This window comes from Cervus canadensis, chromosome 2, assembly GCF_019320065.1.
Source record: "Cervus canadensis isolate Bull #8, Minnesota chromosome 2, ASM1932006v1, whole genome shotgun sequence".
NCBI classification, from domain to species: Eukaryota; Metazoa; Chordata; class Mammalia; order Artiodactyla; family Cervidae; genus Cervus; species Cervus canadensis.
In genome coordinates this window covers 108,993,068-109,016,867 of record NC_057387.1, presented here as the reverse complement: position 1 = coordinate 109,016,867, position 23,800 = coordinate 108,993,068, and the positions used below count along the sequence as shown (strand labels likewise).

General features: G+C 51.9%; 1 protein-coding gene across 2 annotated transcripts in view; it reads right to left on the bottom strand.

Annotated features, from left to right (window-relative positions):
- Positions 1 to 23,294, bottom strand: part of SH3BP4 (SH3 domain binding protein 4) — a 95,415-nt gene extending 72,121 nt beyond the window's left edge. For both annotated transcript variants that reach the window (XM_043462052.1, XM_043462054.1), the window contains exon 1: positions 23,074 to 23,294. The gene's annotated coding sequence lies outside the window, so the exon portion shown is untranslated. The remainder of the gene's footprint in view (positions 1 to 23,073) is intronic.
- Between the last annotated feature and the right edge of the window lie 506 nt (positions 23,295 to 23,800).

Here is a 23,800-nt window from a genome sequence, read left to right as displayed (position 1 = left end):
TTGGATGTATAGAAAAGTTGTCAAGATAACACAAGGTACTCCCATATGCCAACCAATACCTGCCTTCCCTATTATTAAAATCTCCCATTAGGATGGCCCATTTGTCAACGAATGATGACGGCATGTTATATGAACTAAAGTCCACTCTATATTCAGATACCCTTTTTGTTGTTTAGTGGTTCAGTCATGTCCAACTCTTGACTACACCGGAGACTGTAGCCCGCCAGGCTCCTCTGTCCATGGGGTTTCGCAGGCAAGAATAGTGGAGTGGGTTGTCACTTCCTTCTCCAGGGGATCTTCCAGACCCAGGGATCGAACCCTTGTCTCCTGCATTGCAGGCGGATTCGTTACTGCCGAGGCACCAGGGAAGGAAGCCCTGAGATTCCCTGAGTTTCTCTTTCACGTCCTTTCCCCACCCCAGGATCCCTGCCAGTATCACACGGCATTCAGCCCTGTCTCCTGAGGCTCCCCTGGACCGTGACAATTCCATAGGCACTCTCTGTCTTCAGTGACCTTGACGGCTCTGAGCAAGACCAGGCAGGTACTGGGTAACTGCCCTTCAGCTGGGGTGTGTCTGCTTCTTTTCAGCCTGAGACTGGGGCTGTGGGTCCAAGGGAGGAAGGCGGCAGGGGAGGTGCCCTCTTCACCCTGCCCAAGGGCATATACTGTCAACAGGACTTGCCACTGTTGATGCTGACCTTGGTCACCTGGCCTGGCCTCTTAACCCCCTTCTCCAGGCCACTCCCTCCCTCTTTGCTGAAACACACACCCCCTCCCATGCCTGCCAGTGGGAGGGGCATAAATACAAGCTCCTCTATTTATTACAAAACAAGCAACAGTCAAAGAGCATGACATGGCTGCAGGCAGCTGTATGTAAAAGTGGCTCAGTCACACACACACTGCCCTCCACCCTCCTAAGGACTCAGGTTAGTCTCAGAACTGTCCATTGACTAGAACATCAATAGGAAGTTACAACCTGAGAGGCTGGATAAACAGAGGTGATAACCTGGCCTGTATTTATAAAAAAAGCAATTTCTAGAAGGGCCCAGACACCAATTGCTCTGCTCGGGCCTTTATGCAATACATGGCCAGGTGAGCAGAGGGGTCCCCGTGCAGGGATGGATGGGTTACCTGAGGAGGTCCCCCAGGTCTGCAGGCATCCCTCAGAGGGGTCCCTGGGTGAGAGCTCAGCCCCCAGCCTCGGAGACGCCAGCCCGTATGGAGGACACGCGGCGTCCCTGACGCCAAGCTCGGCCCTGGACTCCTGCACTCTGGGGTCATCAATCAATTCGGAGAATTGATCGCCGTCTGCACAGGACTTGGAAATGCTGGGCTGGAGGGCACCCGAGGATCACACAGGAGGAAAGAAACTCGTCCCCTTTCAGCTCTGTTTAAGAAGAGAGGCGCAGAGGTGGCCGGGGGAAGCAGGGTGCTCCAAGTCAAACCACATTTGTTTGATTTCTGACCCTCAGAGTGCAAGGGATCTGCTTCATGCCCCCGGGTTTGCCCTAACGCTGAGTGAAGACACTCACAGTGCCTGCTTCACAGGTAGGATTCTAGAGGCAGGCATGAGTCTCCAGGCAAGGGCAGGTGACAGCTGCTCCAGGATGGAATTCAGGCCTGATGGAAAGGGGCCCCAGGCTCGGGGGCAGGCCACGTTTGGGAGGAAGGCGGCCACAGGGGGCCCTGGGATGTGGCTCAGCTTCCCTGGAGGAAGCTTCTCCATCTGTGAAAGTGAGAAGGGGCGGCAGCCATGGGCAGAGGGGCCCGGCACGGCGCTGCCCTAGCGCTCACAGGCTGGAAGGACTAGGTTTAGGGGAAAACAACTCAACCCAAACCAAACTCCTTTCCCTGGGAAGAGCATTCCAGCACAGAGCTGCTGGATGCCACCAGGGAGTCCAACTCTGCGTCACGCCGATCTGGAGAGATCCACCACGCCCGTCACTGCCTGCCCCATCCCTGACCCCTCGGGCTGCAGGCAGCTGCCGGCTGGGCCAGCTCAACTGCTCCCCGGGCAGGGCTGAGCCGTGAGTCAGGCAAGCTCCACACGCGCCTCTAATCAGGCAAGTTATACAATTATCCCCATCACAAATTGCCACGTGTTGCGGGTGGCAGGCCTGCACAGTTGAGGATGAACTACTTTCCCAGGGTGGGTGCAGAGACTGGCTCAAAGCCACCTAATTCCTGCCCCTCCTCCCCCCCAGCAGCCAAAAGGGACCCCAACACCTGCCAGTGAACAGGGAAGGTGAGGGGCAGAGAGAAGCCAGAGTGGCTGGGATGGGCTCGAACCCCTCGCCCTTTCTGAGCTAAGGAGGCTGGACCTTGCAGCGTGGGAAGAGAGCTCCCGCCCCCCAGAACAGCTGAAGGGCCTGCCCCTCAAAGCTGGAGCCTCAGGGCCAAGTCCAGCTAAAGATTCCAGGAGCTTCTGGGCTCCCAGGGGGACTGGCAAACCTGGAGTTGCATTTCAGGATAACTGTCAGTCAAGGGTGTGTGTCCACAGGCCCACCCACTCCACCTGCCCCATACACTGTGCGTGACTCTTTGCGACCCCATGGACTGCAGCACACCAGGCCTCCCTGTCCATCACCAACTCCCGGAGCTTATTCAAACTCACATCCATTGACTCAGTGATGCCATCCAACCAGCTCATCCTCTGTCATCCCTTTCTCCTCCCACCTTCAATCTTTCCCAGCATCAGGGTCTTTTCCAATGAGTCAGCTCTGCGCATCAGGTGGCCAAAGTACTGGAGTTTCAGCTTCAACATCAGTCCTTCCAATGAACACCCAGGGCTGATCTCCTTTAGGATGGACTGGTTGGATCTCCTTGCAGTCCAGGGGACTCTCAAGAGTCTTCTCCAACACCATAGTTCAAAAGCATCAATTCTTCGACTCTCAGCTTTCTTTATAGTCCAACTCTCACATCCACACATGACCACTGGAAGGTCTAGCTTTGACTAGATGGATGTCTGTTGGCAAAATAATGTCTCTGCTTTTTAATATGCTGTCTAGGTTGGTCATAACTCTTCTTCCAAGGAGCAAGCGTCTTTTAATTTCATGGCTGCAGCCACCATCTGCAGTGGTTTTGGAGCTCAAAAAGATAAAGGACAGCAAAGTGGAGTCAAGTTCAGGACTTTCCTGAATTTCTAAAGGGCCCTCCCTCAGGCAGGTGAGGAGCTGATCCACTGAGATAAGTGTAAATATGTCCTCCGCAAGGATCAGTCTAACTTTCCAAAGCACACCTATCAAACCAGACGGGGAAAACACTGAGAACGGCTCATACTCTTTGTGGGTGGGTTTCCCTGGTGGCTCAGATGGTAAAGATTCTGCCTGCAATGCAGGAGACCTGGGTGTGATCCCTGGGTTGGGAAGATCCCCTGGAGAAGGGAATGGTTACCCATTTCAGTATTCTTGCCTGGAGAATTCCAAAGACAGAGGAGCCAAGTGAGTCCATGGGGTCACAAAGAATCAGACACGACTGAGTGACTAACACGTTCACTTTTCACTTAGAAACAAACAGAAAAGACAACTGACCTCCACTGCTTAGAGGCACTACTATCTTATGTTAGTCGCTCACTTGTGTCTGACTCTTTTCGACCCCAAGGATTGTAGCCTGCCAGGCTCCTCTGTCCATGGGATTTCCCAGGCAAGGATACTGGAGTGGGTAGCCATTCCTTTCTCCAGAGGATGTTCCCAACTCAGGGATGGAAGCCGGGTCTCCCACATTGCAGGCAGATTCTTCACTGCCTGAGCCAGAAGGGAGCCCTAGTGAGAGACACTGGGTGGCTTCAGTTCTTACACTTCAGATCGACAGGGTGACAATCGTGTTCTACAGCATCATTCATCAGAACGCACTTGAACGCTTTAAACAGCCTGCAAAAGGGAAAGTGGCTTTCTGGGCTGAAGGCAGGGGACAGGGGACAGTGGAGGAGGTGCTCCACTTTCCACAAGGACCTCCTCCTTCTAAATGGTCGATTCAGAAATAAGTTCCCCAGCACACCTGCATGGGACCAAGCATGAAATCTGCATCAATTCACTTGAGTTTTCATTTTACCAGGAGTATGAAGAGAAAGCCACCTCAGAAACACTTTACAGAAAAATCTAAGTAAATGAATGCCATTTAAAAAGGGCAGGCTAGCCAATAAGCATATGAAAAGATGCTCAATACCGCTAATCAGAAGGGAATGCAAGTCAAAACTAGGAGATGTCACCTCACACCCTTTAGGATGGCTGTGGTTAAAAATCAGAAAGTCACAAGTGTGGACTAGGACGCAGAGGCTGGAACCCCTGTGCGGAGTTGGTGGGGAGATAAACTGGTACCACCGCTGTGGAACATCGTATGGAGGGTTCTCAAAAAATTAAAAACAAAATTACCCTATGATAAAGGTAATCCCACCTCTGGGTATCTATCCAAAAGTGAAAGCAGCTTCTCAAAGAGATATTTGCCCACCTATGTTCACAGCAGCATCATTCACAATTGCCAAGAGGTGCAAACCAAAGGTCCGAGAATGGGTGGATGGGTAACAAAATGTGGTCCATCCATAAAATGGAACATCCTTCAGCCTTAAAAAGGAAGGAGTTCTGTCACATGCTACAACCCGGATGAAACCTGAGGAATATTCTAAGTAAGATAAATACCAGTCACAAAAAAAGACAAGTACTATATGATTCCACTTATATGGGCTATGTGAAAGAGTCAAATTCACAGAAACAGAAAGTAGAATGATGGTGAGGTCTCAGCTGGTGCTAGAGGAGAAGGGAAAATGGGGAAAGGTTTAATGGGTAAGTTTCAGTTCGGGGAACTGAAAAAGTTTTGAAGACCAGCTGTGAACACACCATGTGAACACACTTTACACTGTTCAACTGTATGCTTTTAAAAACTGTCAAGATGGTAAGTTTTACACTATGTGTTGTTTTTATAAAAAACCACAATTCAAAGACAAATAAATTTCTAATAAGAGAGGGAGGTCCTATACAGTGGCCTATTTTGTTTTGTTCATAGAGTTTCTGAAATTGGTGTCTGGCAGCACCCTGCAGCAGCACACAATCCAAGTCCTTGCCATTTCCAGCTGATTCCCCTCAGGATAAGTCTAAAGCAGTTTCTTTTTAAAAAGTCCCCTTGCCAGTTGCTTTACGAGGCAAAAAGTGATCTTGATCCCCAAGCTGATAAACAAAAAGGGAAATTATACCTAAACCCCACTTGGGGATACAGAAGCGGAACCCTGAGCAATACAGGTCGGCAGAAAACTCCACAACCTGATGGAATTCGCCCCAGGAAAGTTGTCAGAAGCAGACATACAGCCAGCCCCAGTGGGAGAGAATGACTCACTTTTCAGTCTCCAGGTGTCGGTAATATTTGGAATGATTACAAAAGCACGTACTTTTCTTACAACAAAACAATGTAATAACCACACTGACGTTTTTGAAAAACCATCATCTGGGGAACAATACTGTTCAATAAGTGGGTTCCAAAGGGGTCACTTGAAGCTGGGCAGAGGGTCATTTAGGATGCCTCTATAATTAAGGGTGCAGGGGGCTCAGCCTGAGGCCGACTGACACTAAGGGAGAGCCCTGAGCAAGACTGCAGCCCTCATGGTGAGTCTGATGCTCAGAGAAGGAGAGAGGCCCAGCCCAGGCACACAGACTCACCAAGACCACCCTTAAGTCCAGCAGCAAAGGAAGGATGCTGTCCGGGCCAGTCCAAGGTACCAGTGATGGTGACGGTTCTGACCACTGTTCAGTTCAGTCACTCAGCCGTGTCCGACTCTTTGTGATCCCATGGACTGCAGCACCCCAGGCTTCCCTGTCCTTCACTGTCTCCCGGAGCTTGCTCAAATTCATGTCCATCAAGTCAGTGATGCCATCCAACCATCTCATCCTCTGTCATCCCCTTCTCCTCCTGCTGCCAGTCCCTCCCAGCATCAGGGTCTTTTCCAATGAGACAGCTCTTCGCATCAGGTGGCCAAAGTACTGGAGTTTCAGCTTCAGCATCAGTCCTTCCAATGAACACCCAGGACTGATCTCCTTTAGAATGGCTGGTTGGATCTCCTTGCAGTCCAAGGACTCTCAAGAGTCTTCTCCAACACCACAGTTCAAAAGCATCAATTCTTCAGTGCTCAGCTTTCTTTACGTCCAACTCTCACATCCATACATGATCACTGGATAAACCAAAGCCTTGACTAGATGGACCTTTGTCGGCAAAGTCTCTGCTTTTTAATAAGCTGTCTAGGTTTGTCATAGCTTTTCTTCCAAGGAGCAAGTTCATGGCTGCAGTCAGCATCTGCAGTGATTTTGGAGCCCAAGAAAATAAAGTTACCGTTTCCATTGTTTCTCCATCTATTTGCCATGAAATGATGGGACCAGATGCCATGATCCTAGTTTTTTTGCATCTTGAGTTTTAAGCCATGATCTTAATTTTTTGAATGTTTGTATTTTAAGTTTCAGATAACCATTATATCTAACCAATGTAGCTGGAACTAAAACAGGAAGACATTCAGGGCTACTGTGTGTGAGTGTCTGTGTGAGACATTTATCCTCGAAGCCTATGGAGAAGGGTCCATACACATCACACTGGGAACAAAGCGGCATCTCAGGGACCAGCGGGCCGGTGCAGAGAAGGGCAGGCTGGAGACAGAAAGCTCAAGAACAGCCTGCCAGACCCAGGGCCGGGCTGAAAAGGCCAGAATTGCTCTGTGAAACCAGGAAGGCCTCAGAAGTGTGCAGGCCTAGAATAAACACGATCAGCTCCTGCTCTCAGTTCTCGGCAAAGGTCACCGCTGAACCGTGTCTAGCGCACTGAAGCCCCCCGGCGTGTCTGCTAGGGCACTGATGAGCAGGTGAGCGGGAAGAACAGGAGTGGGGTCGGCCTCCCAGGCAGAGGCCGGTCACAGAGCCACGCAAGGCCCAGCTGAGGCCAGTGCCCTGTGTCACGTGACTGCAGGGTCCCACCGAAACCCTCAGTCCACGTGACAACACACCACCGCCCAGGCACACAGACGGGACTGCACGCTGGGGAGGGGGACCCCCAAAGTCCTGAAGTGTCAAGGCACACAACATCACTCAAGGCTGCAAACCCCGACTGATGACAGAACCCTTGCCCCAGAGAACACTGCAGCATCAGAGAAGCCATATCACTGGGGGAACACAGCGCCCCTGGACCCTGGGAAGAGGGAACCTGGGGAGGAATCCAGGCTGAAACATTCGCTCTGCCCGAGGAGCAGCAGACCCGAGTCCCGACACGGCTCTGGATACACACCAAGCGCCTTTCGTCAAAATGCCCTCCTTTTCAATGAAGGCAACTACAGCCACGGTCTCGGGTCGTTTAACTTCCAAACCACGCTCAGCAGGAGGAGAAAAGAAGCAAAGCCTTCATGGGAGAGGCAGTGATGGAACCAAGAGTATGATTTTTACCAACATATGACGTCCAGGAAGGAGCACTGGCCCAGGAAGAAGAAAAGCTGAGACTCCACGTGACACATATCTGAAAATGACCCAGGAAGGAAGATGGTAAAGCACGATGAGAAAGGTACAACTGAGGCCCCAAACACTGAATACACACGGGAGAGGGTTTTCTGATTGACAAAACGGTGAATCAATCTAAAGATCCAATAAGCTGCCAGAACAGCTCATATATACGGAGAAGCTGTCAGAGTTGATCCAGGGAACACGACAAAACCACAGTCCTGTCGGGAAATGGGAGCCCGACCCTCGAATCTGACAGCACAGCAAACCGAGCGCCTTCTGTCAGCACGTGACACGTCATGTAATCAGTGAACATAATTTAATTGATCCACATCCACTTGCATGTCCTGGAGAAAGTGCAACTGCCGACCGAGTATGCAAGGCGCGTTCGCAAACATGAGAAGCAACCTGGAAATCCCAACACCCTCTACAGAAGAAAACTGCCAGGGCATCGCTGACTCCGGTTGAGTAGAAAGTAAGAGGAAGGAAGAGGAGGAAAGAGACAAGGGAAAATACTAAATGTTAAGAGCTCTTGGGTTAAAGAGGATATTAAAATAAAAAGAAGAGATGCCTTAGGAAAAAACAACAAGGATGGCATCGGGGTCACCTGGCTCGAGGCACTTGGGTGGCTCCTTGGGATGTCCTACGCCAGAAACACAACTGTAACCCCACCACCACCCACGGTACTCCTGATGTTGCTACTTTCAAAAATTCCCTCTTGAGATCAAGCACTCAAAAAGGCAAGACCTGGGATGTTCCATTAGTCATCACCAAGATAACCAGAGTCCCGGACCTGCTGGTGGACCTCAGCCCGCTTCTCTCCCATCAGCTGTGCTTGGATGGATCACAGGGGACCAGGTGGTGCCCTCACCTGATGGAGGGAACTCTGGTGGGGCTCCTCCGTGGGTGGCAGGCAGGTAAGCCAAGGGCACTAAGCCCGTAAGTGAGAGCTTCCCATACTGCACTTAGCTGAACATATAAGGGCTAATCAGATTCTCGGATTCAGCTGCTAAGTCGCGTCGGACTCTTCAACCCCAGGGACTGCAGCAGGCCAGGGCTCCTCTGTGCATGGGATTTCCAGCACTGCTTGCCACTGATGAAAAGAACTATTTCTGAAGTTTCTGAGTATTCTTGTAATTCAAAGGAAGCTAAGGGGGTTCAAGGCACAGGCATCCTCAAATGCAGGATGTGAGGAAAGAGTCACTATAACATTAAAACACGATGCCAGGGTCTAAGACGAGTTCATGGCGGCGGGAAGCGAGCGGCATGCCACATGGGGGTCAAGGTGAGAACGCCACCGCGGCTCTGATCTGACAGGTGCCGGTGAATGAATGTCCTCCCGGGCAATGTCTGGTTTGGGGTCATTTTCAATGCACTTAATCCTCCCACTGTAACAGTGTACGCTTCCACAATGGAACAGCTGCACGCAGAGCCTGGCATTCATGCTTTGGGTAAATAACCCTCTCAGTTAATATCCAGGCATAAGGACCACACATAACAGCTTACTCCCTGGGGTTTTGGGATACTCCCTGTGTCCAGGGACACAATAATTACCCTCTTTGGCTCCAGTTTCATCATTGGAAGATGTGAGCAAAGCCACCTACCCTGCTGGCTTTTAGAAAAAGTGAAGCCGCTCAGTCTTGTCTGACTCTTTGTGACCCCATGGACTGTAGCCCACCAGGCTCCTCCGTCCATGGGATTTTCCAAGCAAGAGTACTGGAGTGGGTTGCCATTCCCTTCTCCAGGGGATCTTCCCAACCCAGGGATCAAACCCGGATCTCTCACATTTCAGACAGACGCTTTACCATCTGAGCCACCAGGGAAGCCCGCTGGCTTTTAGAAGGATCTTCTATAATAAAAGTGAGAGCACCTGTTATACTGACCGCCTGTAGCTGTTTGACAAATATTAGCTACATTTTCTCCTCTTTCTCCCCCGAACATGTTAAATTTACAGTTTACTTTGTTTTGTTAAAGACAACGGAGGGGGTTTTAGGTGAATGGGGAGATGACCACCCCAGACTGGCCCATCAGTTTTCACACCCAAACCACTTCTGTACACTCCCGCCAGCCTGGTGCGTGAGCTCTAGGGAGCTGCCTATTTGCAATTCCCAGCAGTAAAACCTGAAGGCAAAGGACAACCGCAAGCAGCCTGACATATTCAAAGTTACACTCGCGCAAGATCTTCCCACAACGCCTAATTTACAGTGGTCTGCTAAGCCGTGAATCGGCACTTTGTCCTGAAGGCCTTGCTCACCTGTTACTCACAGCCTTCCAACACCCAGTCCCCACGGGAGTCACCCTCTGCTCTGCACATTCCTGCTCAACAAAATAGCCCTGCTTCTTCCCAGAATAATCATCAGACCCTCCATTTAGCAAGCGGCCAATTTCTTGACAATTTCACTAATGACAAAAAAAAAAAAAAAAATGCGGTATTTATGACATCATTGTCCAGCTTTTAGTTCTGTCCCTTTCAACCTTGATAAAGGAACGGCTTTACTCCGAGAGCGTGGAGAACAGCGGGTTGTCCGACTAGCACAGAAGGTGGGACTGGAGGTTTTCCCCAGAAGTAGACACAGGATTAGCCAGGTGAATGTGCGCTAGACACAGAAACCTTCTGCAAGCCAGGAAAGCCGCAACTTTGAGGCTACCAACTCAAGGAGGGCGGCGAAGGGGGCCGTGGGAGGGGGATGACTGCCAGGCCCAGTGAGAACCTGACAAGGAAAATCAGGACTCATCCTGCCTGCGGCCCTGAGCGCCAGGCTCGGGGGGGGGGACGGCCGTGCTCAGAGACGGCCAGGGACTCCACTGACCAGGGCGAGGCGCTCGGATCTATCTCACTAAGTCCCTCCAACGTCGTTTTATCTGGGAAGCCTCTGCATCTTGATCCACACCTCCTCCTTTCTGGAATATGAGATGCTATGACTCAATAATCCGACAGCTGGCCCAGTTGCTGAGTGTCATTTGGGCAATGAAGGTCACTCTTAAAACTGTCCAGGGTGGTCGTTTAAACATTCGGATGATTCTATGATACTCTCACAGTAGGTCAGAAGGGTGTGGCTCCCCATGTGGGTTGCAGAGTGGGGCAACAGGAGGGGACCCCAAGGTAGCTGCGGGGGATCACGGATATGAGCAGGGAGGCATGGTCATCTGCTCAACTTCTGGACCCCTTGCGAGTCAGGTTCCTTGTCATCATCTTCCCAGGGGCCTGAGATAAAAGTTAAAACTGATTGACGACCAGAAGGACCCACCCTTCCATCTAGACACCTGCCACCCGCGTTTCCCATCCCTTCCATGTGCTCCCAGAAAACTAGCACATCTATTAGTTCCTGGCATTCACCCAACCGCCCGCCATGCCTAAGTATCCCTTGGGCTTCCACTCAATTCCTTCGGGGCCCCCCACTTAGCAGGGCTTCTCTGGGGAGCCAGTCCTGCCCTCCAGCACACCTGGGGAGCTCTGACCTCTTCTCCTGGGACACTGGCGGCCGATTCCCAGCACAGAGGCTGTCCCTGGTAGCCTCTCCACCCCCTCCCTCCCCACCCCCTAATCCCAATCTGGCTCACAGTGAGGAAGCAAATGCATGAGTCCAAGTGAAACACGCCTTCCCCTTCCCTAACGAGGAGGGGAAGGCGCCAGGGGGGAGAGTTACAAGAGGGCCTGGCTCTCAAGCTTGATCTAGGGGCTCCCCACCCCCTTGAACTCCATGAGGTGGGCCTGGCAGCCAGGACAAATAACCAGGACGAAAGAGCAGTCCTCCTGCCTTCTGGGCAGCCCGAAAAGTGCTGCCTCATCCTACACTAGGTGGACGATGACTCACAGGAACCCGGGTGCCAAGACAGAGGAGGCAGTCAGGTCTCCTGCAAACCACGCTCAAGACACAGGCCAACCAACATTCCGCCCATAACTCAGCTTTCCCCTCCTGCCAGAAGGAAGAAGTCCTGTGACGCCAGACCACAGCTAGAAATCAAAATTACAGCCTTACCATCAGTGGAAGGTATTAAGTACTTTCTGCCCTTAATAACCCACAGGTCTCAGAAATCAAGTCTGCGCCATCACCGTGTGCCAGATCAAAGTGCAGTCCGTCAGGTCGCAGCTCCCCAAGGGACATGGACAGCCCCATGGATCACTCTTGACGCCCATAGCAACAGGAGCCTGGAGAGCTCCAAGTGGCAGTTCTTGAAGCCGAATGCATGGACGTCAGCCGCTTCCCTTTCCAGCAGGGGGAGGGCCCCGAGGATGTCCAACAGAAACATCTCCCAGGCTACAGGACACACGACGGCCCCATACGGTACTGTTTCTGAAACCGGCATGTGTGTACATTCCCTAAAACCGTGATGAGCACCTCCAGCCCCCGCCTACCAAAACTCACAAGTTAGAGCACATTAGCCCCTGGATGGTCAGAAATCAACTCCCCAGGATTTCCCCAGTGCTCTGGCGGCTAAGAATCTGGGCTCCCGATGCAGAGGACCGGGGTTCAATCCCTGGTCAGGGAACTAGGTCCCACATGCTGAAACTCAAGATCCTGAGTACTGCAACTAAGACTGGGTGCAGCCAAATAAATAAATACATTAATTGATTAACTAAAAAAAAATCAATTCCCTGCAAAGGAGTGCCAGAGAAGCTGAGACTGATCTCAAAGTTCACCAAGTTTCACTCAACAGATAGAGGAACTCTCCCAAATGTTACTCCCTTTGGACTTGCTTTTCTGAGCAGCGATTATATATTTGTGTGTGCTCAGTCGCTAAGTTGTGTCTGATTCTTTGTGATCCCATAAACTGTAGCCTGCCAACCTCCTCTGTCCATGGGATTCTCCAGGCAAGAATACTGGAGTGGGTTGCCATGCCCTCCTCCAGGGGATCTTCCTGACCCAGGGACCAAACCCAGGTCTCTTGCGTTGCAGGCAGATTCTTTACCATCTGAGCCACGCCAGGGCGTGACAGGGGTGAGGGAAGCTTGCCTAATCATTCTTGGATCTCTAGCTAGGAGGGGGTGAGAGAGCTTCCACATCCCCACACCGGTCTTGTTTCAATTCTGTTCTGGACAGAGCCGCATCTGTCATCCAGATGCCCTTGTGACCAGCCTGCAGAAGAACCAACCCCATAAGCTGAGACACATCATCCTTTCAGTAATCACATCTCCCCTGATTGACAGATATAGCAGCACTGGGTTTATACATCAGTCACTGTGAGTCTAGTTAACTTGGGTCTGTCAGGGCAGTAACTAAATCAGGTTCTGGAAACAAGAACTGGAAGCCAAGTACAGAGAATTCACCAAGGTCCAAGCCCCCAGGGGCACCTGCTTGTAAGGCCAGCTCTGCAGCCTGGAGGCCAGCTCACTAGCCCCGGAAACTCAGTGTCTGTGATCACTGAGGAATCATTTTTTCAACACTGCCAATTCTTTTTTGTAAATATCTGTGCTTTTCCTTTGCTTCCTGTGTCTGTTTTCTCTCTTATGTTCGCTGTAAGCACAAGTAAATGCTCAATAAATGCTGATTTAATACACGGATGGGTGAGTAATAGCCTCAGTATTTTTGACTGAAAATTAATAAATATTTCTGAGAGCAAAGGCAGACAGTACATGAAAGCATTTAGGAGGACTGCAGTTTACAAATACAGGAGGGTTGTAAGTGACTGGTGGGCTTCCACTGTAACACCTGACCGCACACGGGACTCATGTCAAAAAGATCTGCAGGTCTCCTGAGGGCCACGTTGTTACAGTTCCTCATGTGTGTGTGCTGAGTCGCTAAGTTGTGTCCGACTCTGTGACCCCATAAACTGTAGCCCACCAGACCCCTCTGTCCATGGGATTCTCCAGGCAAGAATACTGGAGTGGGTCGCCATTTCCTCCTCCAATTATACATTCACCCTATCATTAATAAAGTTAGAAGTTCTTTATAGATGTTAAGAATAAAAGAAAAGAAAATCATTGGAAGAAAAAACTTACATGTATTGAAAGATGTTCACTGCAGTACTGTTTATAATTTCAAAGTCACTGGAAACTGTCTATGAACAAGGACTTGTTAAATTAAGAGGATGCATCCCTGAAGAGATCGACAGTAAAACTGAGGATGCAAATCTGTACTTATTGATCTGAAGGTATATCAACAATTTTTTGGTAAAAAGCATAGTATTCATTCAACAGGGAAGGACTGATTGAAGGATAACTATGCATCAGGCATCTAGGAAACAAAAAAACCAAGTTCCTACTCCACCATCTTGTTCCTTTTGGAAGGATCTAGATTTACATGTGAAATTATCTAAAAGACACAAAAATGCCCAGAGCAGTTACCCTGAGTGGCAGAATTCCACTGTGAACTTTTTTCTTTTTTTGCATTTTCTAATCTTTCTAAAGGGGCTTCCCTGATGGCTCAGATGGTAAAGAATCTGTCTGCAATGCAGGGGACCCAGGTTAGATCTCTGGGCCAGCAAAATCCCTTGGAAAACAGAATGGCAATTCACTCCAGAATTCTTACCTGGGAAATCCCATGGTCAGAGGAGCCTGCTGGGGTATAGTGTATGGAGTCAAAAAGGGTTGGACACAACTGAGTGACTAAAACATACACGTACACACACACACACACACACACACACACACACACACACACACCACGGTTGTAAAATGAACACATAATTACTTGAGGGATGGAAAAAAACTTAAGTGGACACGGTTTTTTTAAGAATGAAAAATCACAAGGAACTCTTCCCAAAACAATTCATATATCTAGAAAAGATGTCTGTTGAACACTAGATGCTTCATCTTCTTCCCCGACCCCCCAAGGTAGCGAGAACACGTCAGGCCTTCTTGCAAGAGGCACAGAGCAGCCGCTGACAGCTGGCGCCCCCCCGCCCCCCCGCCCGCCTACAAGCCAGGACCATTCCCCACCCCAGGTCTCAGACTGGAGTGAAACTTGCCAACCCCATCCCTCACCGCTCTTTCTGCACCAGGAATTTCAGAGACAGGGCAAAGACTGGAGATTCTAATCCTTAGACACTTACCATCATCTTTAAATGTCAACACTTACATTCTTTAAACGTCAGATTGAATACCTAAATAATATCAACCCCCTGCACTCCTGTTTAATTCAGATGGTGAGGCATCACACAAAATCTCTACTTAACATTTTTTAAAAATCTACAAGTGTGCACAAGATTCCAAAAGGCCAGAATCATGAAAACCTCCCCAGGACAGGTACGGGGCTCACAAGAGAGGGTGATGCAGTAGGGTCCATTTCTCCACATGAAAATCTCCCACCAGGCAAGTTCAGTCCCACCAACACCGCTTTACAGGTAAGAAAGCCCAGCTTCAAAAAAGTCCAAAAATGTGTCCAAGGTCAAAGCCAGAAGCAAACAGAAGCCAAAGATGCAAACACAGACAGGTATGTGGGATTTGGAAGCCCATGACATCACCCAAAATAAAACAGATCTCAACAAAGACCACTGGAGACATCCCTGAGAAAAGGAACTTGTCACGTTCCAGTTTGCCCTGACAATGGCCTCGGGTACAAAAATCAGTGCTTAGAAGAACATGATGGATGGTCAGTCACTTAATTTTTGAATGTCCTCTGATGACTTTCAGTTGTGCAAATCAGACTGTTTCATATTTGGCTGACCGAAAAGAAACATGTGATCAAAATTTGAAACTTTGGTCTCCTCATGCAGGACAGAAAGGTGAAATAGCCAAATGGCTGTGGACCAGCACAAAACCAGAATAAAGTTTCCCTCCTTAAGATGTCATAAACACTGATTTCCGAAGCCACAAGGGGGAAAAAAAAACACACCTTCTGCCAGAGGATATTTGGGCCAGGATGACAGGGAGGGAAAGTGAGAGCAGACCCTGGCAGCTGACTGCTTCTACTACCATTGCCATCACCACCACCAGCTACTGTGAGAGGCCCTGGGTCACAGGCCAAGCCCAGAGCTTGACATGAATTACTATATGCAGAACAGTGGCTCCAGCCATCATCCCCAGTTAACTTCAAACATGAGGCTTTATTTTCCACTTCTCTAAGGGACACACACAAACATCTGACACCACTTGTCAAAACGACGATTCTTAGGGTAATTTTGAAATGTTTAAACGAAGCTGCATTTTTCACATGTGCCATTTACAGATGGTCCCTGACTTATTGGATGTTATTACTGACTCACTGGACATAAGTGTGAGCAAACTCCAGGAGGCAGTGAAGGACAGGGCAGCCGGGCAGGCTGCCTTCCATGGGGTTGCAAAGAGTCAGACACGACTTAGCGACTGAACAACAAGCTGGCTCAGTGGTAAAGAACCCGCCTACCAGTGCAGGAGACGGAGGAGACGGGAGTCGATCCCTGGGTTGGGAAGATGCCCTGGAGAAGGGAATGGCAACCCCCTCCAGTATTCTTTTGCCTGGGAAATCCCATGGACAGAAGAGCCTGGCGGGCTACAGTTTATGGGATCCCAAAGAGTCTGATGCGACTAAGCACAGGCACGCACAACTGACTTACATCTCTTGACTTTACCAGACTGAAAGCAACATACACTCAGTAAAAACAGGACTTCAGATTTTGAACTCCGCTCTTTTCCGAGGCTAGCGGACATGTGTCCCACGCTCTTCCGTGATGCTGGGCAGGGCAGGGAGTGACCGCTGGGGCCAAGAACAGACACAAAACTATTCTGCGCCCAGACACTCATTCTGTCTTTCACTTTCAGTACAATATTTAATCAATTATGTGAGCTATTCAACACTTCATTACCCAACAGGCTTTGTGTTCGATGACTCTGGCCAGCTGTGGGCTAACAGGGTTCAGAGCACGCTGAAGTTAGGGAAGGCTAAGCTATGACGCTGGGGAGCTTAGATGTATTAAATGCATTTTCAATATGTTCAGCATACAATGGATTTATCAGTACATAACTCCATTTGATGTCAAGGAAGAGCTGTACTTTTCTGTATCCTAAAGTTATAAAAATTAAAATCCTTTCCAAAAGGGTGATAGCACGAACAGGTAAACAAAGGCAGGAAGTTGGGGTGAATGAGAAGGCAAAGGGCAGAGCTGCAAGGGGACCGCTGGGCAGCATTTACAAGTCAGTTGATTATTATTCATGGAATTGCTTTCCTCCTCTGGCGTAATTTTTAGCTATGAAGATAAGAAGAGACCATCAGCATCGCTGCTTCATGGTTACAGGGCAGTCACTGCCCTGGTCCCCACCCTGCTCCCTCCTGGTTCACAGGATGCGCTGTTTGTATAGCAAGGATGCGGAGAAAAAGAAAGGGCAGCCCCTTGACCAGCAGAGCCCTGCCCAGGGGGATGACAGCAAGGAAGCAGCAGTCAGCTCCTGACCTCAGCAGTCAGGGAAGGCTTCCCTGAGGAGACTCAGGGAGCTGGGTCTTGGGGACAAATGAGGATGGCCCCCCTCACCCCGGAAAAGGCTGGTAAAAACAAGCTGCAGATGTACAACATGAAAAGGCATGGGGGGTAGGGGCGGTGGTGAGGGTTTTTTTTAAAGAGTCAGTCCCCATGACAACCTCTCACACCCACCTCTTGCCCTCACAGTCCCTGGGGCCACTCACCCCTCACTGGACCTCCATCACTCTGTGCTGGTCCTACGCCCCCTCCCTTCAACCCCCCACCAGGCCTCCAGAGCCCCAGCATCCCAGCCCCTCTGACATATTTCCAGCTCCATCCTGCCTTGACATCCTCAAATGACACTAACACGTGTCTCAGAGGGCTACGTGTCTCGTCCTTGGTTTTCTAGGCGCTTCCCCAGGAGCACAATCACACAGCCCTAACAAACCAAACCCAGGGGCCCCCTTCCACGTGTTACTTCTCTGATCATTCATGACCCAGAATTGTCCTGCTTGCATGGGGCTCCCAGACCCCTTCCTCCACACCCCAACCTCCTCCTGGGCTTGGGGTCAAAGGGCACACATTCTCCCACCTCCAGCTGCCTCTTTGGCCTTCTGCCCCCTGGCCTTCCCGCCTTGTCACCACGGAGGGACTGAGACGGGTGCTCCCAGGCCTGATTCCTCACTCAAGCCTGCAGGGAGCTCTTCCGGGGTGATGGGTTCGACTCCAAGGAAGTGAGCCCCCAGCTAGCCCCCTCTCCACAGCCGCCCCCTGACCCTGAGTGTGTATCTCACGAGACAGATGCCTCCTTGAGCCTGCGTCCCAGGCCTGGTGGTCCCTTCCTGGTCCCGAGCAGCTCACAAGCCTGGCTCAGCCCATCTCCTTCCCACGCACTTGCTGCCTCTCAAGGAAGCACTTACATTTTAAATAAATTTGACTGCTAATTATGATAGAGAAAAAGTAATCAGCTTATGTGCAACCAAGCTCAGACTCTTAAAGAGCCCTCAGCCACCGAGTTTCTCCCTTCTCCCCTTGTACGATCCTAGGAAGCCCCTGTGGATGCCGGCTCTGTCTCCCTCACTCCACACGGGAAAGGTTCAACTCCTTGGTTTCAAAAGCAGAGTTGACCACGCCTAGTCCCGAGTTTCCTTCTTACACAAATTCCCTACCTCGGTGGAGTTCAACCCTGGACACACATCAGAGTGCTGATTCCTCTGGGGAGCTTTTAAAGTTTCCCAGGTGGCGCTAGAGGTAAAGAACCCGCCTGCCAATGGAGGAGATGTGGGTTTGATCCCTGGGTCAGGAAGATCCCCTGCAAACAGCAACCCACTCCAGTATTCTTGCCTGGAAAACTGCCATGGACAGAGGACCCTGGTGGGCTACAGACCACGAGGACATGACTGAGCGCACACGCATACACACATAGGAGCCTTGAGTTTTGAAGCACCCAACTCTTGCTGGCCAAATTAGGCTACTCAGCGACACCCAAATCCTTTCAGAACATACAGCTCCCGGGCAGCCATGGTCCAAGTAGAAGCCAGGCAACCATTTCACCCATTCCACAAGGGGGCTGGGCCGGTGAGCTCAGTGCAATGAAAGGCAAGCTGGAGCCCACTCTTACTGGCTACACAGAGTCTCAGATACTTGGTAATAATATTGCCAGACCCAACTGGCAGCTAGAGCTCAGCCATGGGGGCAGGATGTACACCAGGGCAGTTGGCTGATCAATCATCAAGGCACTTTGTTTTTTCCCTGAGAGCAGGTTGACCAGCACACTTCGGGCTCAGAGACCAAGGAAACCTTTAAATTCCTTTTATGCCTGCAGACCTTAGCAGGCTTCCCTGTTTCATGAGAATGGGGCAGCATTTTCCTCAGTGAAGCAGGCTGGGAGAACAGGGAAGGGGGGAGAGAGAAGAGGGTGATTTAATAAGAATTTGGAACCACAAAAACTCTTTCATGGAAAGGATTCTTTTCAATTGGTTCAGAAGAGCTGGGCTACCAGGCATCAGCTCAGAGTTCCCTGAAGACGAGGCTTCATGGAGCAGATAAGAATAATCTCATTAGTATGTCCTTTATTTGATTGTACAGTGGAAGGTGGACCTTATCTTACATTTACTTAACAGCCTTCCTATAATCTTAATCTTATTCTAGTGACCTCATCTGCCCAGAATACCCTCTTTTCATGGTACAAGGACAAACTTCAGGGCAGATTCTGAGCTGTCCTCAACTTCAAAATCACCATCTTCCAAATACATCAAACTTTACCTTGTAGATAGGGTGCAAGGGCACGGCCCCCTGGGGGACAAAGGTGCAAACAGACTGCCTTCCATCTAGGCTGCAAAGACTTCTCAGGTTTTGAAGATTTCACCACCTTTGTGTTATCACTGTGTAAAGGAGGTAGGCACTCTGCTATTTCCATGCCTGTGTCTTCACGCTCCCGAAGGTGTGACTTGTTTCTTCCACTTCGGCACACGGGGAGATGTGATGAAGAGCTCTGGGCTCAGGCAGGTCCAGGCTTAAACCCCAGCTTGAGCACTTACTGGACAATGAGGCTGGTAGAGCGACTTCAATGCCGGTGGTCTTCCTGTAAAAGGGAAACCCTCACGGTTTTTGTGAGGATTTTAAAGTCTGCATGCTGGATCAGGTCCATCACACAATCCCTGTTTTGTGCTCAGATGTGGCCAACTCTTTGTGACCCCATGCACTGTAGCTGGCCAGCCTTCTCTGTCCACGCAGTCTCCCAGGCGAGAATATTGGAGTGGGTTACCGTTTCCTCCTTCAGGGGATCTTCCTGATCCAGAGATGGCACCCAGAGATTGAACCCATGACTCCTGCAGGCAGATTCTTTACCACTGTGCCATCTGGGAAGCCCAAGGGATCCTTATTACAACACTCCAAATCTTAACTTACAAGTCCATATTTGCTTACCAGTGGTTTGGGAAGATATTTTGTACACTTGGCGGATGGGAGGCGGTGATGAACTACAAAGAATTTCACCCTTCCTAGAATCACATCACACACTCTTTTGTCAACATCCTTCCCCCAGACTCCGGTCCTGAATGCATCAGATGCTGTCCAGTAACACACGACGCCCGCAGAGCCCACGGAGAAGCAGGCTCAGACTCCCTGGAAGACCCTGGTAAGTAGTTGGGTGTTTAGGGGCTTGCTGAATTATTTTTTCTGTCACTCTCTGGAGAGTGAAGGCAGAATGTGGGGCTTCTATTGTGCAAGCAGTGGGGAGGCAGGATCCAGCTTGCCGGAAGCTGAGTGTCGACAGTGGACTGCCCCGGGCTCCCCTCCTGGCCCTGAGGTCACGGTAAAGGCTATTTAGCTGCTCAGTGACCCGCCCCAGTTCCCGGCTGTCAGGCGGTGCCCTCAGGACAAAGCAGTTCCAGTGCCCATCTCCAGGGCCTTAGGAAACACATCCCAGGGGACTGACTCCAATTCTCAGAAGAAAAATTGCAACGTGGCCCAATTCAGGTGTCAAATTTAAAACTAACCAAGCTAAGGAAAACCCACGTGGCTGGCCCCGAGCCCACAAGTCACACACAAGCCTGGTTCCTCAAACAGGGAGCCACAGTGGTTTGCCCCCAGCTGCGGTAAGGTCTGCCAGGGCCCAGTGAAGTGGCTTCTAACCTTGTTCGGGCCAAGGGCTCCCCTAAGAAGCAGAGGGAAGCCAGGTGGGCTCCTGTCTTGCAAGAAGGAAGTGCACACATCCTTCCCACACTAAACCGGCCCGGAAGCAAGCCAGGGTTTAAACACAGGAGCAGCCTCCAAGGACCCAGGGGTCAACCTCGTTCCTATTAGCATATCTTATTATCACACCAGTACCATTAGAATAAGAAAAAAGTCTGTTGAAGCAGCCTGCAGGGAAACAATTCAAGGCTGCAGGGTGACTAGAAATTGAGTTAGCAAACAGCAGAGGAGAAAATCCAGGACTCCCCCTTCCTCCCAACTCAGAGAACATTCCAGGCACAACACTAAGAGCCCAGGAGCCTGGAAGGATACTTATCAGTAACTCATCCAGCCCACTTTCTGGGTCCTTCTGGAAAGCCCCCTGTGTCTGGTCTGTGCTCAGCTCCTAGCTCTTGGGCAGAACAAAGTGCTGGTGGGAGTGACAATTAAAAAAAAAAAAATGAGACTATCAAATGACAAACTGGAACCCTCCAGACCTGCTACAGAAAGAGGCGCTTCCGTCACGGCTGCTTTGCCAGGGGAACAAAAGGCAACCTGTGTGGCACCTCTGACGGCTCCAGCTTTCAGTATCCAAAATTAACAAATGATCCGAGTCCCTCCCAATTGCTTTAAAAAGCCCCTTAAAGCGTGGTGCCAGAGTCTTGGGACAACAGGAAAAAAAATAAAGCTCACAGAAGCTTCTCAGGCACCGCAGACCTGAGCGGGTCATTGTTCATTTGGTAAACAAGAGTGCCGTAAAACAAATGCCTAGGAAGCCAGGGTTGTTCACTGTCTGAGTCCTCCCAGAACTAACTGTTTCTTCTTGGATCAGCATGGCCTCAACATCAGGCCTATGAACCCTGGGGCCTTAATGTCAAAGCCCCCTTACACTCTTGGTCCATGTGCAGAAAGCAGATGGGGGAGATGGATGAGGGGGTTCTGTCTCCTTCCAAGCCCCCCACCCCACCATTTCCTGAGGGACTTGGCCTGGGCAGACTGTGCTGAGCAGGGAGCCGGGAACCTTCTCCAGACTCCACTGGACACTCCCATTTCCTAGACGGGATGACCAGGTGGGAGGTAGACTTTTATTTGATGACGAAAGCAAAGGACACGAATGAAATGCTTCCTAGCCCCTCAAAGTACAGCCGCTGTCCATGCAAGGATGTCGAAACGCTTTGCAAACCACCCATTAATTTTTATGGTGCCCTGAGAAGCAGATTGAGAATCATTACCTTCAGTTTTACAAGGCAAGGAACCCAAACCAAAGCCAATCCCCTCTGAGCCACTGGTCTAGCTGACTGCCAGCTTCTCTCTCCATCTCGGGCCTGCAGAAGGCATGGAAAACACCACCCACTGCAAAGGGGACCCATGGGGCCTGAGAAGGCAGCCAGGCCCAGACACCCAAACTTTGATGCTCAGAGACAATCAGGTTTAGAAGGGGGGAGGCGGAGAGCTTCACAAAGGGATTGCTTCCATTTAGTCAAGAGAGGTTCCACGTCTAAACTTACCGGTTAGATCAGCAAGCGGGTGCAATATGAATATCAAAGAAGGTAAATACTGAAGCCGGTAGAACTGTGGGATCAATGATGGTTTCTGTTTTACTGTCTATATTTCTATGCTTTCCACCCAGAAAATACAGTGTTGCTGTGATCCGAACAAAAGTTCTGTGTGAACTTCTTACTACTGATAAAACACACGGTACCGATCTAGCGGCACTAACTTGGAAAGAAAAGCGCGGATAACATCCTGCCCGGGTTCCCTTTTTGAATCGCATTGAACGGTAAGGCTCCACCGGCCTCTCCGCACGCAGGAAGCCCGGCCGCCGTCCCTCTGGCGGCACCGGGGGCCGCCCGACACCCCCGGGAGAAGGGCCAGAGCGGCCTGGTCCCCCCAGCTACCCGGCCGGCCCGGGGTGGGAGCCACCGACCTCCAGGGTTGGGGTCCTACAGACCACCAACCCGCACCGCGGAGCCGCCTTCCCGCGAAACACCACTTAACAACGTGCGTCTCCGCCAGTCGTCCCCGCCCGCCCGCCGCCGCCGCCGCCGCCACTGTCACCTCGCGGCTGTGGGTCACCGGACGGCCAAGCCAGAAATCAGGGTTCTCATTTCCATCCTAAAATGAGGGGGTCCCCGAAGAAGTTGAAACACGCATTGTCACTAAGTTTAACCCCGGACCGCGCGCCCTTCCCTTCGCCCGGGACCCGCGCCAGAGAAAGCCCCGGCGCCTCCAGCCCTCGGAGCACCCACGGCCCCCCGAGCCGAGGGCCCCGAGGACGCGAACAGTCGCCGAGGAGGGTCACCTCGCTAGGACCAGGGAAGGGGGATCTGCCGGGCTCACGCGGGGGCCGTAAGTGCGGCTCGGCTCCCGGAACCCCGAGCCAGGCCAGCCTGCACCGAGGTGACGGAGTCCCCGGGGAGCACGAGGGGCGCGCAAGGCTTCCCGAAGCCGTCCGGCGCCAGCCGCGCCCGGGCACCCCCGGAACCCCGAACTCGGGCGGTGGAGAAACGATCGGCGCCCGCGAGGCGTGCAAAGCCGCGGAGCCCCAGAAGGCGCCGCGGGAGCGCGGCCGGGCGCGGGGCTGGAGCGGCCCGCAGGGGCCGGCCCGGGCGCGCAGCCTGCCTACCTGGCTCGCATTGCGTCCGGCGGGCTCCTGCGGTTCTCCCCGCGGTCTGGGAGCGCGCCCGAGCCGGCACCGTGCGCCGATCCGCGGGAACCACCGCGCGGCGGAAGCGAGTTGCCGGGACCGCCGAGAGTGCCGGGAGCGCTCAGCCCCCGCCTGGGAGGGCTGAGGGTGGTCCCCGCGCCGGGGCGGGGCGCGCGAGGCGGAGCGCGGGAGGCGGGGACCAGGGAGAGGGCAGCAGTGGTGGGGCGGGGGTGACTCTTGGCCAGGGCGGGCTCAAGAGGGCGGGGTCTCGGGGCGGGATCGCGGGGAAGAGGTGGTCCTGCGCCGGAGTGGGGCGCCTTGGGCGGTAGGGGACAGAGTCGGAGCCGAGAGCCCTGGGGAGACAGGGGTGGGACGACTCCCAGGACTAGTAGGCGACCGGGTCCTAGCCTGGGCCTCCCGGAGCCAGGGGCGGAGCGCGGGCGGGCAGGGGGCGGGGAGAGCTCGGAGGGGGAGTGGCCCAGAAAGCGGCCAAATGGCGGGGGCGGGGTGGGAATGAGTGGTGGGCGTGGTCATGGCGGAGGGCGGGACCTGCCTGGGGAGGCGGAGAGGAGGGCGTGGGGCTGGAAGAAGCAGAGGGTGGGGCCGAGCCGTTGTAGCTTGGGGCCTGGAGGAGGGGCGAGCGGCGGGGCCCGCGAGGCTGGGCGGGGTGCGGACAGGCAGGGGGCGGGGCAAGCTCGGAGGGGCG